A 6,000-nucleotide genomic window follows, 5' to 3' on the forward strand; every position below is an offset into this window, starting at 1 on the left:
AGTCGCTCAGCCAGACCCAGAACCACTTCAAATAAAATCGCTACCTGAACAATGGGAACTGGTGCAGCGACTTAAGCACACATTCTGGACACAGTGGTCCAGAGAATATTTAACAGGCCTGCAACAACACTCAAAATGGAAACAGGCCCATAAAAACGTAAGAAAAGGCATGATGGTTATTGTTAAGGAAGACCATGTGCCTATGCTGCAATGGCCTACTGAACGAATAGTTAAAATTGATCCAGGTCAAGATAAATATGTGCGAGTTGTAGACGTAAAAACTGCAACAGGAGTATTTAAAAGAGCAATTCATAAGTTTGCTCCACTCTTCCGTCAAGTAGAGCCAGGAGCAAAAAAGCAAGGAAATGAATCGAGAAGATGCAGAAAAAGAGACCAAACAAGATCAAGAACGAAAAAGGCGGAAGAGCCCTTACCAATGATTCATGGCTAGAAATTGATCACAAAAAATTGGACCTACTCGACTAGCAACTGCAGACTTTACAATCAATTGTGTTCACATATACAACCAGTCCAAGCATGTGTTGCTGTATACCATAATTTCCAACACGTTTATGAAGAAATAAAAACTAAAAATAATTTACTCCACATGTCAAGAACGCGTCGTTCTCCCTTGGATATTGTTGGAAATATTTCCAACAGTTTATTTGGCGTATTAGACACAGAATATGCCAAGAAGATGTCATCGACTATTCAAAAGGTGAAATCGAATGAAGATTACATTTCAGAATTAGTTAAGAATCAAACTTCGATAATTGTTTCTACAATAAACATTATGAAACGAGATGAAGCTGCTATCGATAAAAGGATAAAAATAATAACTCAACAAATGGAGGATATAGCTAATGCTCGTCTAGATTCTCTTAAAGCCTTTCAATGGTATATTGCGTTGACGAATCAATTATCCATATTGGCAGCAAGTCTTCAGAGAGTTCAGACAGAAATTTCACATGTTCTGACAAATGTGCATCACAATGAAATAAGTCCACTTCTCGTTTCTTCCAAGCAACTTCGACAACATTTGGATAAACTAAAAATTCACATGCCTCAAGGAAAAATGCACCCTCTCGTCAACAACAACGTACTTCAACTTTATAAGTTGATGAAGGCAGAAGCAAATGTGGTAAAGGATTATGTAATCTTTAAATTAACACTGCCGTTAGTATCAACACAGTTATTTGAAAATCAATGGATATTTTCAATTAAATCACTGATGGAGTTATCAGCAGTATGTGATGATCAATTATCAACCATTACAATTGATAGTATTGGACTTTTATCCTTGGATCCGAAGTGCACTTTAAGAAATTCTGTTCTGAGTGTTATTGGCCATCAGGTAACCTCTACTAGAACATTGAAATTATCATATGCTCGATTTGGTATTCTAAATGAATCTTTAGCACCGCTTGCTAAAGTTTCACAAGCAAATAATTCATTAAAGTTAAGTTATAATGAATTAAATGAGCTCAGCAAGGAACTGATTCCAATAATAAAAATAAAAATGCCAAACGAGATCGTCGAACTACAACCACCACATAAGTGCCTATATCGCCCTAATTTTATCACTTGGGTTGATAATATTTTATGTATGGAAACGTTTCCAAAAGAGGTCGCCTCAACCAACCTCGTCATCGTCAAAGGACATCGACTTGCCAGCGAGGCCAATTTTAATCAACACCCCAAGAAGACATCACCAGACGCCCGTATCCGACGCCTTTGAGATCAATATTGGATAATGTTGAACATCTGTTCAACGGCCGGGAGTATGTTAGCATATCATTTCAGTCGACGCATACAGACAGCTATAGCTCTGCCTGCTTTACCTTCAAACCCGGATTCTATTTTTACTAACTCTAGCCTATAAATTCCCTGTGTGGGAGACAAATATGTTGACGCTGTATATTTTAGAACTAACAACCCCATTCCACTTCTGTGCAATGGTGGCCCCCTTGACTCTGAAATCGTGTATATAAACCCGACCTCTGCCCTAATAAAATCAGTACTCAAGTAATCCTTGTGTATTCAATTACTCTGCATTCTACGAGTGAGCATCGCTTTGTTTTTTGGCCCTCATATGCATGATTTTCTCTGAGTTAAACTAATTCAAGTGTTGGTTTAGCATCCTACTGTCACTAGATTATGTTCTAGGGGCAACCACATATATAAATAATAAAAACTCAATAAACCTACAAACAATGGAACATTTTGAACTAGAGTTGCTGAATGAGAGTAAGGATAACGTGAAAAAAAAACATTTATATATGAGAGTATGGAATGTTCTGAACAAGAAATCCTGAACGAAAGAAAGGATAGCGATAACGACAGGGACCTGAATGAGAGCAAGAAACTTAAGCAGTCTAGAAACAAATTAAATTGCTAATAAAGCTAACGATGTAACTAAATGAAGCGAAAGATTGAAAAATAGACCATAACTTTCTGCTCATGGATTAAATAAAACATGGACTATTGTTAAAAGGCCTGAAAATAGGAACATTGAAGATTGTAAGATTTTTTTACTTTGAAGCATGATGAAACGAAAAGAATAATTAAATATAAAGCAAGACTAATTGCACGCGGTTTTACACAAAAATATCAAATAGACTACGATGAAACGTTTTATTTTATCGATTGCAAATCAATATAATTTTAAAGTACATCACATGGATTAACATCCAAACTGCGTTTCTCAGTGGTACGCTGAAGGAGGAAATGTATGTGAAAGTTCCTCAAGGAATTATTTGCACTCGTGAAAGCTACATACGTTTAATTTAACAAATCAATTTATGGGCTCAAACAAGCAGATAGATTCTGGTTTGAAGTTTTTGAGCAGGAATGTGGACTTAAAATTCACCCGTTGATCGTTGTATATACATATGTATGTTCAAGATAGAGGCGATATCAAGACAATTATTTATGTTTTACTATATGTGGATGATATCAGATATATCATCAATACCTTTGACGATTTAATTTGGTGCTTCTTTTGTTATTTTACTTTTTAAATTTTCTCTTCTCTTGCTCTCAGTTGTTGGATGCTGTTGGAAGGGCAGGCGCTCTAACGGTGATACTCTTGTCTATCTCTCTGTAATTCTCTCCTAGGAGTTGAACATCGTTGAGGAGATGTTTGGAACGGCAAAATCTAAACGTTGTTACGCTCTTGACCTATTACACTCTCCCTGCCTCTCACTTATTCGTGCTTATATCGGAGTTAATCGGGCTAAGAATAAAACTAAAAGTATGGCCAAAAAGATGAGAGAGAAAGTAAACGACCCAGAGTAAAACAATAAATTTAAAAGCAAGTGTTTGTATAAAAAAATTAAATAAATAAAAATTGAAATTAAAAATAGAACGGTTCCCAATAGCTTTTTTGGGAACAATAATATTTGCATTCTTGGATAAGACTATTAGAAGGCATATTTTGATATCATTCTAACTGTGTTCTTGTGGAAGTGATCAATATTCATTCTTTAGATGTGTTACGCTTTGGAAGCTATCCAGAAAGGTTCCTGAGGAACGTATTAAGTTCATTCTAACAGTGCGCTGTAGAATGCTTCCTTCGTAAAGTACAAATGGAAGGGAATGTCAAGCGTTTCCGAAGTTTAAACTACTTTGCAATGGAAGGCATTAAGATTCGTTCTTAGATCGGTTGTAAGAGAAGGCTTGCTTCTTGTCCCGTCTCGAACAAAAAGGAAAGGGAGCTTTCAGGGAACTGGAATGCATTTTTCGTATGCAAAGGATGCGTAAATAAACACATCATTGAGTGATCAAATCGTACAAATTTCTACTTCTACAGCACTGTCACTGCCCAATCCGGGGCCTGATTTTAGTTCCAAAGGCTGTAATCTTCCACCATGTGATACAGAGGTGTTTGACGGTGACTATTTGCGTTGGCCAACAACTGCTAAAACCAGTGGAGAAGTTAAAGCCATTGTTGCCAAATCTCCACTTGCTAATGATGGTTTTGAATCCGCATGGGGGGCGCTTATAGAACGTTTTGAGAATAAAAGACGTCAACAGCCAGTTAAAAATCCTTTTTAATCTGTCAACGATAGGTGTTGAATCAGGGACAGCTTTAAAGGAAATCCAAAGCACCATTCAAGGGTGTTTGTTGGCGCTTGAGCACTCTGAAGTTTCCACTTCTAATTGGGTCTGCCTTTTGGTCTTTCTTTGCTCATCCAAGCTACCAAAAAATCCGAAATTCCCACTTGGCGATTTTTTTTAAATTGCTTCGCTAGAGCACATCATCTGCGTGAGTGCAAAAGTAGGCACAACTGTTTTACCTGCAAGGAACGCCACAATACGCTCCTACATAAAGACATTCCTAGTAACCATAATAGCTCTGCACAGGATTTAGCAACTATGCAAGAAGCTACCCCAATACAGTCCACTTCTGTCCACATTGTTTCCAATCAGCGAGGAGTCCTTTTAGGCACAGCCTTCGTCCATGTGTGTCATTTAGGAGAAAACTTCCCAGCCCGAGGCCTGATCGATTCAGGTGCAGAAGGCACCTTTATTTCGAAAAGACTTGCTAATCGAATTTAAATTCCATTTTTAACCGTGAGGACTAAAGTTACAGGTGCGAATATTCTTTCTTCAATACTTCTCTCAGGGTCTAAACCTAACCTGTGTGGCTCGCTGCTGGGCCAAGAAACGATTTTCGGGTGGATTTCGAGCCTACTATGGAGACATTACTCACTTAGTTTTGGGAGGTGAAGGATCTCCCAAGTCAGGTTGTGAAAGAAACCGATAGTTTTTGTGAATGAAATTTCGTCAAGACGACTTCCATTAAAAGAATATATTATAAAAAATACTTTGAAGAGCAAAGTGGAAATAAAACAGATTCACAAATGGTGGAAACAAGTTTATTTAGCTTGGGATCACAGGGTTCACAAAATTTTCACTTACGATAACGATAGCTTATAATTTTCCGTAAATCTAGTATAACATTTAAGCGAAATGAAACTTAAAATAATTCCTTTTTTTATTAACTGTTTAACAATAAGCAACTAATTCATACATTGTATTGTTCACCAATAATATTTTATCAAAATGTTTTACAGAAATGGTTTAAAAGCAGCTAGAAAATTTTAGGTAAAATTGACTACTTTTAATAAGGCTATAAAAAAAAAATTAAAACCCTTAACCTTAAAAGTAGAAAAATAGTCCATATTATGAGACTTTTAGGTAATGCGACACCTAAAGCTGAAATTTTAGTCCATATTGAATTTTTTAGGTAATGCATAGCCTAAAAATAAGTCTACTATTTCTCTGGGTGTGGGCACATAAATTCTTTATAGCGTATAAATTTGAAAATTTCTTACAAAAAGTTAAACGAAGCGTCAAGAAATCGAAGATCATTTTGGAACAAATAGAAACAAAATTGTCTGTGTACAAAACTGTACAAGAAAAAACTAATAGATTTGGAAATATTAATTTAGTTATTTTATGATTTCTATCAAGATGCCGAACAATATTTATTGCATCAAACCTAATATCCCATTTAAAATTTCGAAATTGTTTAAAAAAGATAATGGTTTCTTTGTTGAAGGCCACAGATTTTCAAATATATATAGTTTTTTTGACACACCAGTCTTAAGTTTATCTTGGGTATTCTCCTCACTGATTGTAATGTGAACAGTGAAGTAGAATCATTTTCTGTTGACCAAATATGTTATAAATATGTTTACATTCCCTTCAATGACAAAGTAGAATTAACTCCTTTTTTACACACTATTAATTAATTTATAAATTAAAAGTATTTTAAAAAATTATTAATTTCTCACAATTTTCCCCGAATCCATTTATCTTTCGCGTATTCGTGCGTTATACGACTTACGCCTGGGATTCGCGCGAGACAAACCATAATTAGCTTAAAAATAACTATATAATTTAAAAAAACTTTGGAGACAATGACAAAGCTTAGGTACGGCTTTTACAAAATACCTACTATCTACTATCACTATTTACATTTTAGCAAGTATT

The sequence above is a fragment of the Drosophila gunungcola genome, unplaced genomic scaffold (assembly GCF_025200985.1).
Source record: "Drosophila gunungcola strain Sukarami unplaced genomic scaffold, Dgunungcola_SK_2 000164F, whole genome shotgun sequence".
NCBI lineage: Eukaryota > Metazoa > Arthropoda > Insecta > Diptera > Drosophilidae > Drosophila > Drosophila gunungcola.